The sequence below is a fragment of the Portunus trituberculatus genome, chromosome 46, assembly GCF_017591435.1.
Source record: "Portunus trituberculatus isolate SZX2019 chromosome 46, ASM1759143v1, whole genome shotgun sequence".
Lineage (NCBI taxonomy): Eukaryota > Metazoa > Arthropoda > Malacostraca > Decapoda > Portunidae > Portunus > Portunus trituberculatus.
The window spans coordinates 30,958,515-30,974,445 of NC_059300.1; the positions used below are offsets into that span (position 1 = coordinate 30,958,515).

The following is a 15,931-nucleotide window of genomic DNA, read 5'->3' on the forward strand; positions in this document are numbered from 1 at the left end:
GCCTTCCAAGCTTACCGTCAGCTACCCAATCCTCCCAGGCCAAACACCTGACGCAGTCCCGCCACATGTTGTAGTGTACTGCCGCCACCCCTGAACCGCCACCGCTCCCACACCCACGATGCATTTAGTAATTATATATGAAATGTTCCAACAAACAATTTCGCCAAAATATAGACAATAACGATGAAAAAAGCATTCTTAATTTTTAATATTACAAAACTAACATCGTTTACCATTAGACCTGACAAGTTCTGTTATGACATTCCTGCCCCTCACTATACAGTAGGAACTACATCAAATATCAGGCTGCTTAATTTCACTGCAGTGCGGTGTGATGTGCAGTGTGCACAACCTACTCCTGCTGCTGTTATACACTCGCGCAATGCGTGGTCGACTGAACGTTATGTTAAGATTTCACCAGTCCTGCCTGCTTGCAAGTTGTACGTACAGTACATCGGTGCTCTAAGGTATCTAATTTACATCTCGCTATTGATGAAGGATTGGATTACGATCAAAATGCTTCTATTGAATAAACATTTTTCTAATAACCTTTCGTGTAATAGTTTAACATCATGGTCCCTAACAATACTGACTGACTGAGCCCAGACACCGTGCTATATCTGTCCTGTGACCCGGCTGTCCTCTCTCTTCCATCTGTGTACGTTTGAGGCTTCTTAGGTTTACCTAGTTAATAAAGTTAGATGTCCGATGCCCCTGAATCTGAGTTTTTGTCACTATCCTCTCTCTCCTCAGCGACCCTCTCTACAAATAGGCAATTCCCTACACAGCAACAACTGTCCATTGTAGTATGTACAGTACGTACAGCTCCCACACTCACGATGTATTTATTAATTATATATAAATTATATATAAATTATGTCCATTGTAGTATGTACAGTACGTACAGCTCCCACACTCACGATGTATCTATTAATTATATATATATATATATATATATATATATATATATATATATATATATATATATATATATATATATATATATATATATTCCAACAAATAATTTCGATAAAGTAGAGACAATAACTATGAAAAGATCGATCATTTCTAACTTTGGACATTTCAAAACTAACATGGTTTACCATACAATCTGACAGATTTTCTGTCGTGACACTCCTGCCCCGTGCAAGTGGTGACTATATATACTGGAAGTGGCAGAAGGGGGAATGGGTTAAGGCTAAGGTGAAGAAAGACAATGAAAAATAAATGAAGGCAAGGCAAGGAGAGCTTCAGGGATGATCCTTAACGGGGAAACCGAGTAATTAATAAATATGAGGTGTGTAGAACAGAGTAATTAATAATTATGAGGTGGGCAGGAGTCTATGGAAGGTGATATGGCAGTCTCACACTGCCTAAATGGGGCTAACTAGTAAGATTTACAGAGAAGGACATCCACGAACCAGATAAGCTGCAAGACATGACTTCCAGGCCATCCGCAGCATTGTAGACTATGCTGCACCCGTTCTCGCCACCGCCCAGCCTTCCCAAATAGACCAGCTACAAAAACTTCAAAATGCCGTCCTCCGCCTCATGCTGGGTGCACCGCAGTGGTCAAAACTATGCAACCTGAGGGCGGAGGCAAAGATACCCCAAGTCTTATACCGAGTCCGAGCAATCAGCCTCAACCTCCTAGCAGGAAAAGCCACCCACCCACGCCACTCCGCCATCGTCCGCAGCGTAACTCAAACCCTCGCGGCTCGCCCAGGACGAAGACCTTTTCAGGAAAAAGACCTGGGCCAGCAGAACAGCACGCAACATAAAATCACTGCGAGCTGAAGTCACCTTCAAAAGTCTGCGCCACGACCCTCCCCACCCTGCTTACTCGCGGGCTCCCCCGTGGGAGGATCCACCCATCCAAGTCTCCATCTCGCCCCTGACCAGTAAAAAATCCAGCCTGTCCCCCCATCGAACTAGCCAGCCAAGCCCAGGCATCCCTCGCCGCTGGCGAAGTAATCGGGGCCGACACCTACTACACCGACGGGTCGGTAGACCCCACCACTCAGAGCAGCAGCAGCTTTCAATCATGACGAGGCAACAGGGTGCTTCCGCCTTCCCGACCAACTCATCCACCCTACAGACCGAGCTAATAGCCATCAAAAAGGCACTCGAACATGCAACACAAAAACATAAACACGTTCCCATACACACAGATTCTCTAGGAGCCATCCAATGCCTCCAACAGAAACACCCCAAAGACAACATATATATCATCACTTCCATACTCACAACAGACAAACACATACGCGATCAGGGAAGAAGGATCACCCTAAACTGGATCCCCAGCCACTCGGGCCTCAAAGGAAACGATCTAGCAGACGAAGCCGCCAAAAACGCACTGCGCCTCTCAGCTGTGAACATCCTAATACCACCATCCAGGAGCCAGTTTAAAAGCATAACAAACGAAGCCGCAAATACAACCTACAAGACCGACGTCACACGAAGCGCAACTGAATGTTCCCCCAGTGCAAACTGGTACCTCACCATCACAGACGACACACACATCACGTTACCCGACAAGCTACCTCGCTACATCACTACACGATTACACAGGCTCCGTCTAGGATACCACTGCCTAGCGGAGCTGAACCACACACTGCCACTCACATGCACTCACTGCAACACACCTACAAATACACCACTACTACACTACATCACAGACTGCGAGAACAACAGCCGCTTTTTTCGACGAAGACCTGCCGCTCCACTTACACTCCAACACACACCAATAGATCAACTCATCGAGTTGGTTAAAAAAAATTCCCGCCACCTCGATAAGAGGACCACAAACATATCGAGTTTTCAGCTCCTAGAGAACCAGCAACTACCTATGGGCCACTGCGTCAGCAGAAAAGGCCCATGCCTTTCTTGGAAAGGCGCATCTAAAAAAAAATAATAATAATAATAATTAAAATAAATAAAAAATAGGTCGGTGGGCATTAGGAGCCAACAGATGCACAGGTTTAGAGGCAGTCAGAGGTGACATGGGGCCATTCAGAGAAAGAACTGTCAAAGGGAAAATGTCATATATTAAGAAAATAGAAAGGTTGGATGATGAAAGATGGGCAAAGAAATTTTTTAAGTCCTCTCCGAGAACAGACCTGGATCAGCATGGAGGAGATAAACAGATGGGAGAAAAACGAGAACATAGAAGACTGGGATAGACTGGAGAGTACAGACATATGCAAAAGCAAAGGAGGAGGAAGTGGACATCGGGAATGGAAAACAAATGTACACTAAATTGGTATAGTAGAAAACTGAAGCCAGGAAGGATAGAGTGGCATGTAGGGGACTGGGGAAGTAATTAAGTTACGAGTATTGTTCAAGGCGAGGACGAGGACCTTAGAATTAAATACCAGGAATGGAAATTAACAAGAGCAGAGTTGCAGCCTATGTGTGGGAGTGAAGGAAACAGTACAGCATACGATATAGTTGAATGTGACAGATATGAAGAAGAAAGGAGACAGCTGGTAGCACAAATTACAGAAGTAATTGGTGAGGAATAGTGGAACAAGAGGTTATGAAGAGGATGGAGGACTCAACACTGTATTAGGCATGTATAATGTTAATATTAAGGAAAATTAAAAGTTGTGAAGTGCACTAAAAAGTTCCTACAACAGAAATCGCGCTTCCAGGCTGTTTATTTACACTGAAGGGCGGTGAGCACCATATGTTGCTGCCATAATGTGATCTACCCAGATTATTTCGAATTTCGGATAATTCAAAACGAAAAAGGTTCATATGCGACATTTCACGTTCTCAGTCACGATATTGTTCCCTTGTACTACTGGAAACTGCGTGAAGTCAGTACACTCTGTAGGGCGGTGCACCACCTGTTGCTGCCACACCGGGAGGCCACTCCTTGTGTTGCTGCACTCTCTATATACTTCCTCTCATTCTATGCAAGCAACACAGCCACCCAGTCTTGCTACCGCAGTGTATACCACTTCACAGTCACTGCTGCCCCTATTACAAATTACTCCAACCCAGCTAAGAAACTCAATTTTAGTCAGAAAACGAAATAGACAATGTAATGCTAAGCCGTTCGGCATGCGCCGGACCGTACGTGGAAAAACGTTCGTGTGAAAGCATCCTTACTGTTGGGGCTGCGGCCTCCCACTAACGTAGACCATCCTTTCTGTAAGTGATGAGCACGCGGATGTGGTCAATAGACTGATGATTGTTCTGGCTGAGACCAATTCAATCTGGTTTACATGTATATTTCACATATATAATATGCGATGTGTGTGTTAAGTGGCTCAATATAGTTCATAGAGAGGAGAGAAACTGTTGTTCCCTCTTGGGTTTAAAACTATAAAGAATTGATAGTGCTGAGTACACGTACACTTCATACTACCGGGATGCAAACCGTGGCATGACAACTTTCTTATAAAGATCAATGTTACCACATTGCATGTCATAAGAGTATACAACTACTGTATCACTTGGTGTCTGAATGGATGTGAATGGAGTGGGAGTGACTGGAGAATGGAAACGCACTGCAGTGACAGGCATGTTCTTATTCTCTCTCACGAATGAAAGAATGTTCAAGCAGTGCTGCCAAGTCGAGTTCCGAACTTTACCATAAATTCACCCTTAACATTACGCTGTTAGCTTTAAAATCAACCAGTTTGTTAAAAATCTGCCTTTCAAAGATCATTTATATGCATTTGTAAAAAAAAAACATTACCATAGTATGTACGGTGATAAAAAAAATATATCCTAAAATGAAATAGTTACCCTGATAGTGCTCAAATTAGCCTAAAACAATCTGGAACACATAGCCAGCCCACCAGGCAGTAGTTTACACATTCACGATTTATTTATCCTCCCTTACCGAGAGGCGGCTATTACAGCCTAGTACAAAAACAAGATCACTATAGTAGTTTTCACACCACTCAGCCTGTGCCCGACCCACCACGCCCTTCTCAGGGAGTGGACAGTCCTCAAGCCCCTGGATAATCCAGGAGCAGCTTCCCGCTCAGGAACGGACACTCAACCTCGTCATCGTGGCATGAAGTTACACCAAGTTTCGGTCAGGGAACTTGGCAATCAAACTATAGAAGTGATCCTATGAAGTATGATCATGCCTTCCAAACTCACCGTCAGCTACCCAATCCTCCCAGGCCAAACACCTGACGCAGCCCCGCCACATGTTGTAGTGTACTGCCGCCACCCCTGCACCGCCACCGCTCCCACACCCACGATGCATTTAGTAATCATATATGAAATGTTCCAACAAACAATTTCGCCAAAATATAGACAATAACGATGAAAAAATCATTCTTAATTTTGAATATTACAAAACTAACATGGTTTACCATACAATCTGACAAGTTTTCTGTCGCGACACTCCTGCCGCGCCCTAGTGGACCCTGTATACCCGATTTTATTTACACTGTAGGGCGGTGTGCACCATATGCTGCTGCTGCTATAGCGTGATCTACCCAGATTACTTAGAATTTCGGGTAATTCAAAACGAAAAAGATTTATTGTGCGTCACTGCAAGTTCTCAGTTTCCTAGCACTGCTACCACGGAGGACAGTCAAGTCCTCATACTCTGTAGGGCGGCCGCGGTACAACACTTATTGCTGCCACACTGGGAGGCCACTCTTGTAGCTATATGCTCTCTACTTCCTCTCATTCTCTGCAAGCAACAAAGAGCCACCCACCCATTCACTCAGTCTTGCTACCACAGTGGATACCATGCTGCTCCAGCATGCCCACTTAATAAGTTGTCATCTTACACATACCACCTCTTACAAAACTACTAAGTAACCATGGGAATATAACACATCTCAATCACATTCCTGCCATAATAGCAAACTTCTAGCTGAGTACTTCCACCATCCTCACACATGTGCCTATCTATTTCTTCCCTCAAACCACCTTGCTGCACCATCAACTCTAAGCATTCAGTTTCTATAGTAACTTATACTACACATGCCTCCTCTGAATCTGTTACCTCTGTATACAAAACTTTTCTTTGTAGTCTTTTACTATTAGTTTCACTGAAAATATCTCAGATGACTTCATCTTTCTTTCCCAGACCCTCCCTGATCCTTGCCAACCTTCCCTCTAGACCCAGGGTGGCCAAATTTTCTGTGCCAGGGCCACATTGAAAAAAAATAAATAAATAAATAAATAAATAAATAAATAAATAAATAAATAAATAAATAAAAAAAAAAAAAAAAAAAAATATATATATATATATATATATATATATATATATATATATATATATATATATATATATATATATATATATATATATATATATATATATATATATATATATATATATATATATATATATATATATATATATATATATATATATATATATATATATATATGTGTTATGTAATTGACATGAAAATCAGTGTCTCATGTAAACTGTTGCTATATGCAGATGACAGCATTTTGATTGTTCCACACAAGGATGTAGATGTTATTAAAAATAGACTAGGAAAAGAACTTGAATCATGTAACACCTGGATGATAAATAACAAGCTGTCTTTACATTTAGGAAAAACTGAAATTATGTTAGTTGGATCAAAAACAAAACTAAAAAATGTAGATGATTTTAATATAACATGTTTGGGTCAAGAAATAAATGGAGTAAAATCAGTAAAATACTTAGGAGTTCATTTGGATCAGTGTGTCTCAGGGGAGCTAAACTGTATACAGATAATCAAGAGGATAAATGCAAGGTTAAAATTTATGTACAGACAAGCAAAAGACCTTGATACAAAAATTAAGAAAACCTTATGTAGCGCCCTAATTCAACCTCACTTTGACTATGCATGTTCCTCTTGGTACTCTGGACTGAAAAGTAGATCTAAAAAACAACTTCAAATTTCTCAAAACAAGATTATCAGATTCATATAGGACAAGCGGAGAGAAAAAAAAAGTAAATATGCTTAGTGTTAAGAATAGGGTAAAAGAATTAAAATTAAGCCATGCACACAATATTCATAACAACAGAGGACCAACATCTTGCAGAACATTTCCATAGGAAAACAGATACCCAAACAATTAGGACTAGAAATAATTATTTAAACTTTTGTATGTCAATCGCACAGGGTCCCTCAGCACATACCTTCTATCACACAGCCATTAAAGACTGGAACTCATTACCAAAAAGCTTACAAAGCATAGAATCCAAACACCTGTTCAAAGCAGCTCTCAGGAAATATTTACAAGATGAAGAAAGAGCTGCTGAATCAAATGACTATATCTATTACTAACCATGACAGTTTTAGAAATATAGATTAAGGTTGTACTTTTTAATTTTAAGGAACAGTAGGTAAATAAGCTTAAGGTTTAGTATTACTGTGTACCAAAGCTATGTGTATAGTGACTCCTGTGCTGTCTGCCCCATCTTGCTGCATAAAAGGGACCCTACTGGAAATAAGTTGTAAAACTTTAGCAGGTTATCCTGGAGGAAGTATCTATGTACATTAACTGGTGTAATGGACATGAAGAATCCAAATAAACTTACTTACTTACTTACAGTTTGGGAAGCACTGCTCAGCTTAATTCCATCACTCCCTTTGAAAACTCCTGGTGTAAACTTTGACACTCAGCAAACCTATCCCTTAAAATATTCTTACAATTTTAACCTTTACATGAAGATATGTACAGCAATCATCTTCCATTAACCTGTTACAGCTCCATGTCTACCTACATGACATATCACTTATCGGTAGTAATGTTGAAACTATTGCCTCTCTATAATTCAAATACTGTACCTAGTTGTTACACATATGAGAACAGTTTGTCACACTTCAGTTTGACTACTGTTTCTCAATCTCCTCTCTACACAAACACTTGTTCTCTAACCACTTCCATATCCACTCCTTCCCAACACTATTGCTTGTTCTAGTCTTCTCATCCATTAAATATTCAAAATCACTATTCCATACTTCTTCCACTCCTTGCTATTTTTAGAACAACCCAAATTCTTCATATATTTTCCTTTATAGGATCTTATTAATAATAAACTCCCTAATTTTAGACCTATACACTTTCCTTCACCTTACTGATATTTCCAGCAATACATTCTCCTGATTTTTATATATATATATATATATATATATATATATATATATATATATATATATATATATATATATATATATATATATATATATATGCTTTCCTCTTTTCTTTCCTGACTTTATTCATTTCAGTTGCTCAACACCATACACTTTTCTTTTTAACCCCAAATTCACTATCATACCACTTCTGCCACTGTACTCACTTTTTCTTCCAACACACACACACACACACACACACACACACACACACACACACACACACACACACACACACACACACACACACACACACGGGAGCTCAGTGGTTAGAGCGCTGGCTTCACAAGCCAGAGGACCGGGGTTCGATTCCCCGGCCGGGTGGAGATATTTGGGTGTGTCTCCTTTCACGTGTAGCCCCTGTTCACCTAACAGTGAGTAGGTACGGGATGTAAATCGAGGAATTGTGACCTTGTTGTCCCGGTGTGTGGTGTGTGCCTGGTCTCAGGCCTATCCGAAGCTCAGAAATAATGAGCTCTGAGCTCGTTCTGTAGGGTAACGTCTGGCTGTCTCGTCAGAGACTGCAACAGATCAACCAAACAGTGAAACACACTGAGCTATTAAATTACAGACCAGTGTCACTTACAAATGTTATGCGGAAGTTGTGTGAAATAGAAATCAAAGAAAATGGGCTAAACATCTGGAATAACAAGTTATATCAAACAGACAATTTGGGTTCTGGACAGAACTGTCATGTGTGTCGAACTTATCAAGTTTCTATTCAAGAGAAATAGAAGGACTGGAAAGCAGAGATGGATGGGTGGACACAGTATACCTGGACATAAAAGAAAGGCTTTTGATAAAGTCCCTCACGAAAGACTACTTTGGAAACTAGAGAACATAAGAGGACTGAGAGAGGAACTTTGTTAGACTGGATAAGGGATTATTTGATGGACAGGGAGATGAGAACTGTGATCAGAGATACATACTCATCTTGGGATAGAGTAACAAGTGGAGTGCCTCAAGTGTCAATATTAGTCCCCATTATGTTCCAGATTTATGTAAACAACATTCACTATGGGGTAAACACTTGTATTAATTTGCTTGCTGATGATGCAAAGTTGCTAAGAGTAATCAAAACTTGGCAGGACTGTTACAGGAAGATATAAACAAAATCTACGAGTGAAGTAAAAAGTGGATATTGGAGTTCAATGCCAAGAAAAGTCATGTAATGGAACTAGACAAGAGTAAGAGAAGACCAGTATGGAACTATCTGATGGGGAAAGGAACAAATAATGAAGACTAAAGAGGAAAAAGATCTGGGAGTGATTATACAGGAAATTTGAACCCTGAAAAACACATAAGATATTTGGATTAGCATAGAAAATGGCATTTTAATTCTTGGACAAAGATATGATGAAAAGAATTATCACAAGCAGGATACATCCAAAGCTGGAATATTAAGCAGTGGTGTGGTCTCCAAGCTCTAAGAAAGACATAAGAAGATTAGAACAGATTCAAGATTGCTACAAAGATGGTGCCGGAACTAAAGGATCTACCATATGAAGAAAGGCTGAAGGAAATGGGAGATAGAAGAGAACAAGGAGTCCTAATATAGGGGATCCTCATGATTCTACTGTTTGCTGTTTGAATTATTGCCAATTCAAACTCAGTTAATTAATACTCAATCCTCAAGGTTTGATCAACTCTTAACCACTGCATAAACAAAACAGATCTGATTAAACTATTGGCCCTAGTTATGATTTTCATGTAAAAACTTATGTTGGATAATGTATATTCAGCCATGGTTCCATGAAACATTGGCTAAGTTCAACACAAGAAAATGACCTCATATTACTAAACCAAAGTCATCAGTGCAAAAAGCAACAATTCAGGCAAAAACAATAATCTAAAAAAAAAAATAAATAAAAATAAATAAATAAACAAAACTGACTTGAATAAATGAAAGATCTGATTTGTATAAATCATAAGTTTTTAAAACTGCAACAATGAGCCTTGATTCTTTTAAATTCTCTCTATATGTTCCTACTTTTCTTCTCACCCATTTCAAAAGAAAATTATCAAGACGTGTCAAAAAAATACTCCAACTTTCCGGAAGCATCTTACAATACAATTTATGATGTCAAAATGAGTGGAGTGTAAGGCAGTGCAAAGTTTGACATCAAATAAATGAACATTAAAAAAAGGAGATTATATAAATAAAAAAAATAAAAAGATGTAAGCATCCCATGTTGAAGCAGACACCCAATGAACAGTCATTGAATCTGAATATTCAGTCTCAGTTTTAAGAATCTTTTCATGGTTTTGTTAAAATGGTGAGTCTGACTGACTGGCACAGTGACAGTATCACTTGAGAAGAGGGCAGTGTCAAACAAATGCCACTCAAATTGTGGTGTGCCTATTGACCCGCTTATGGCACCCTCTGAATCCTGAACTGCTAGAAGAAATACCGTGCCTTATGTATGTACAATTCCTCCTACCCTCCTTCCTTCACCAGACCTGCATCAGTCTGCTACCCCTGCAGCCATGCCAGTAAACCTACAGTTTCACCACCTTGCCCTTTACTAGACGAAACTATTTTTTTCTGGTAGATTTCGACTTGCTTTTAATTAAAATACCACTTGTTTTTGGCGCAATTCAACCAATTTATTTTTACAGTCCCAAAACATATTATGATTAGCATAAAAAAACAACTGGAAAATTAATTAAAAACAAGCCGAAAAATACCAGAAAAATTTGTTTCGTCCAGAAAAGAACCTAACCTAACCTAACCTAACTAAACCTAATCTAACCTAACCTAACCCAACCCAACTAAACCTAATCTAATCTAATCTAACCTAACCTAACCTAACCAAACCAAACCAAACCAAACCAAACCTAACCTAATCTAATCTAATCTAACCTAACCCAACCCAACCCAACCTAACTAAACCTAATCCAAACCTAACCTAACCTAACCCAACCTAACTAAACCTAACCTCAGGGGCCGTCGTGACTGGTGGAAATAATTTTTTTTTTTTTTTTTTTTTTTCATTGGCCGCTGCTTCAGTTTCAATGAACAGAACCAATCAGCGTAAACAATTAAGCGCATGCTCAGACAATGGTATGTCACGGAACCCGCAGAGCCGCCGCGAGCGCATGACACCATCAGTCCATCAGTGTGCGGCAGGGTTTGATGCGGGAGGCTAGTGTCACGGCTCATCACCAGAACACCAAAACACGATTAAATTTTTTAAAATCTGTGTCGCCATTCAAAAAGGTTGCACCTTGTATATATGGGGTTCAAATTACTCGTAATCAGGAGCTCTATCTCTTGAGGTGGGTAAAAGACACGTAGCTGATTGTGGTGAAACTCTGCAGTAATACCGCCGTGCCATCCACACAATCATTCTCTCTAATTACCCCTTTGTCTTACTCCCTTGAATGTTGTAACGGTCTTTCAGGTCTTAATGAGGAGGGTAGTGCTTTATTAGGTTCTACCCTGCCTGTCCTAGCTGGACTGTCTGAAAGTCTCGGTTATCCCCTAAGCGTAGTCCAGGAAGATTATGAAATGAGGCCAAGGCAATAACTCGCTGGATTAAATGTGTAGTCTTGACAAAATACTAATGCTTTGGAATTTCAATATACGTGATAAGGGCACAGTGCCGTGAGAAGAACCAGGAATAAAAATAAATTCTACAGTTTGATTCTTTAAACTCACTCTCCCTCTCTTAGTCCCAAATTAAGCATTAACTTGTGGCGGGACCTCGAGGCTTCGAGAACCCGTGGGCCTTTTACATCTTCCCCTCCGCCTATCACGAAGAAAAAATTCCAATTAATGAACTTGAGACATGCAGGGTCCTATGGATGAGTGCCTAGCATCTGCTTAGCCAGCCTTATGGACCATGTGGCACTGTCCTCTCTCATATGAACCGCAACGTAACAGTAGCGGCAAAAGAGACAAGTGAACCGCCACTACCCGCACCACCACCATATTCTAACGTCCCTCAGCCAGAGAAAACAGCACACATACAGTTTTCCTACCAGTTTTTTTCAAGCTACATACCATACTGAGGACGTGGAGAGAACGCCAGGAAGATTTTGCACTTTCAGAAACAGACACGCTATACACGCGAGTCATCCGGATCCGCCATGACTTTCCGCGAGGACTCGAGGAGGCTCTGCCAGTGTTGCCAGATGGTCTCGATAAAATTTCTGGAGATTTTTTGCCAAAATTTCTGGAGATTTCAAAAAATTTCTGACAAGTTTTCCCGATACAAGTGTGTGTGTGTGTGTGTGTGTGTGTGTGTGTGTATATATATATATATATATATATATATATATATATATATATATATATATATATATATATATATAGAGAGAGAGAGAGAGAGAGAGAGAGAGAGAGAGAGAGAGAGAGAGAGAGAGAGAGAGAGAGAGGTTAATAATTATTGATATCCACCACCCGTGATATAAAGTCCAATAAATATATTGACACAATACGTTAAAATACAATGAATGCAGTGCGTATTGTTTTATATTCATTAAATATACCATATGAAATGTTTTCTACAGGATATTGAAAACAATTGCATCTATAACTCATGAATGTATTTACATCTGTATTATCCTGATTTTACAGATGTGTATCATAATATCACAAATAAAAAGGTAGTCTTTCAAATGACACAGAAACCATAAGCAGATCTAATCATTAGAGAGCATGTTATTCAAAAACAGCACGTCAACTCATTCAATAGTTTTAATAAATTAATTCAAATTAAGCAGTTAATTCAATTGCACCACATTGACTGCTATGGAACAACATAGAAAGATCATCATAAATAAAGACACATTCTTTCATCTAACACAGTAACAAAGCGTAAATTAAGGTACGAGTAATTGAGATCTTATAAATATAATTTACTAGGTATTATATAGTAGTTATACCACGAGGTAGTGTACAATCTTATTGACTTCTATACACATAGAAAGATTATCTATCCAAAATGGACATTTCAATGAACACAGTATAGCAACGGATAACCACAGGCGCTGCCCGCTGGCACCACGGCTCGATTCTCATACATTGCTGGGTTGGCTGGCAAGTTCTATGGGTACTGGAGAGCCTTGAATGTGGTTTCTGTGTATTAAATTAGTTCATGCGGCATTATGTCATCGGGTCTTGCCGTGATATAGGAGTAGATGGCTGCCAAAATATTATTTTGGGAGGACAAACCAAAATTTCTGACAAATTTCTGACAATTGTCAAATTTTCTGTAGATTTTACAATAATTTCTTAATTTCTGACAAAATGTCAAAATTTCAGAAGATATCCATAAATTTCTGACAATCTGGCAACACTTGGCTCTGCCCGCTCTGCGTCTGCTGACTGCCAGTCAATGCCAATTTGCCGATTTCTCGTTAGTGCTGCTGCTGCGACTCTCATGTGACCAGTGAAAGAAACATTTAAAATATCTGAAATAGTTCAATAACCTTAGAAATACAAACATCATAACATAAGATTAATAATTAAGGGCAGCCTTTATTTTTTAAAGACTTACATGGGTTTTCAGGTACCTACCTACCTAATAATAATAATAATAATAATAATAATAATAATAATAATAATAAAGATGATGATGATAATAATAATTATAACAATAATAATAATAAAAATAATAATATTATAAATAATAATAATAAAAATAAAATAAAATAAAATAAAATAATAATAATAATAATAATAATAATAATAATAATAATAATAATAGTAATAATAATAATAATAAGAAGAAGAAGAATATAGTTACATAAATAAATCAAAAGAAAATTATACTATTTTTATTACTACTACGACTAATAATAATAATAATAATAATAATAATAATAATAATAACAACAATAATAACAATGATAATAATGAAAACAAGGATTATGCTCATATTTTGTCGTTTGATTCATAAAATGTTGAGTCTAGCAATGATTTTTCGAGCAGCGTGCCGTGAACTGTAAAGCCGGTGCAGTGGCCCAAGGCTGCCACTCGTCTGGAATTATGCGCACAGGTATTAGACAAGGCCGGTGTAGCAGTTACAAGTGGTCTTTTTCAAAAATATCGTACTGCACCACTCAGTCCGAGACTCCGAGTCAGTCGTGTCTGAGAGCCCGTGACGTGCGGAGGGTGATGTTTAATACAGAGCAGAATGGCTGTGAATACATATGCGGGCTGCCGACCATGATGATATTAATCTCTCTCTCTCTCTCTCTCTCTCTCGATTTCAACAGCAACATGTTAGGTTGAGCCAAGGCCCCCGAGGGTAAATAACACGGGACCTCGGCCAGAGAGTGAAAAGGTCTTTGACATGCGCAAAACCAATGGAAACTGCAATATTCATAATTTCAACTGCATTACTTTGATTATAATATTATATATTATATTATTACTTGATAGCTAACTAGCTAGGTCTGTTATGTACGTAGGCCTATATAGTGTTTCATGAAAAGCCGTTATTAATTACTTCACAAAGGTAGTATATTTAGTTCAATAAAGGCAATTAATTTCAAATAATTAACTTATTAAAAAGTTCCTTTTCTTCAAAGATTTTCAGACCGAAACAGACACATATTTGGGGGAACTGCGGTCACAACAATCCATTCCCTTCGAAGGCGTGGGGTAAACTGAAGCTTACGTCTAGCAGGCGGCAGCTGCCGCGAGGGCCGAGGAGTACTTCACATCTACCCGGGACTTCACGTCTTGTAACTGCTACACCAGTGTGTCTCGGTGTAGGTAGGGTTGGGGCCAAGGAACATATTGGAGGAGGCCGTTCTCACGTACAGGATCAGATCATTGGCACAGACAATGAGTTTTTACTCGAGTGGCCGACTGGCAGGGCAGTGTAACAGCGGTAAAGAGAGCGTCGGCGACTCGGCAGCCATTAATGTGTCCACACATGCATCATGCACGGCACGGCATGGCACAGTACGGCATCACACACACACACACACACATGAAATTTGCGAAGGAATATTGGATTAGCATTTCACTACATGGACAAAGAAATGAATAAATTGATAAGTACTATAAGACCCATGTTTGGAATATGCAGTAGTGTGAACCCCTCATAAAAAGAAACACATAAGGAAGTTGGAGAGACTACAAAAAATGGCACAAGAATGGTTCCAGAATTTAAAGGGATGACATATGAGGAGAGATTAAAGGCTATGGATCTACCAACCCTGGAACAAAGAAGGGAGAGAGGGGGATCTGATACAAGTTTATAAATTGATCAACGGAATGGACCAAGTGGATAATGAGAAACTGATCCTGAGAGAAGAATATGACATTCGAAGCACAAGATCACATAGTAAAAAGCTGAGAAAGGGAAGATGTCTGAGAGGTTAAAAAATGTAGTTTCCCACAAGGTGTTGAGCAGTGGAACAGTTTGAGTGAAGAAGTGGTGTCAGCAACAAGTATACATAGTTTTAAAGAAAAATTGGGTAAGTGTAGATATGGAGACGGGGCCACACGAGCATAAAGCCCCAGGCCCTGTAAAATTACAACTAGGTAAAATACAACTACGTAAATACACACACGTCACACACACACACACACACACACACAGTCAATGTGTTAAAGGCCCAGTAACCTTTAAATGGACTTAAAACTATCAATTTGGGTAAGTGTAGATATGGAGACGGGGTCACACGAGCAAAGCCCAGGCCCTGTAAAACTACAACTAGGTAAAATACAACTACGTAAATACACACACACACACACACACACACACACACACACACACAGTCAATGTGTTAAGGGCACAGTAACCTTTAAATGGATTTAAAACTATCAAATTCACAGAAAAGGAAGAACATTC

At 39.2% G+C, this 15,931-nt stretch overlaps 1 non-coding gene across 1 annotated transcript; it reads right to left on the reverse strand.

The window, feature by feature from the left end:
• Window positions 1-4,911: 4,911 nt before the first annotated feature.
• LOC123520371 lies at window positions 4,912-5,106 on the reverse strand. The gene has a single exon (XR_006679243.1). It is a non-coding gene; the product is annotated as a small nucleolar RNA U3 (small nucleolar RNA).
• Between the last annotated feature and the right edge of the window lie 10,825 nt (window positions 5,107-15,931).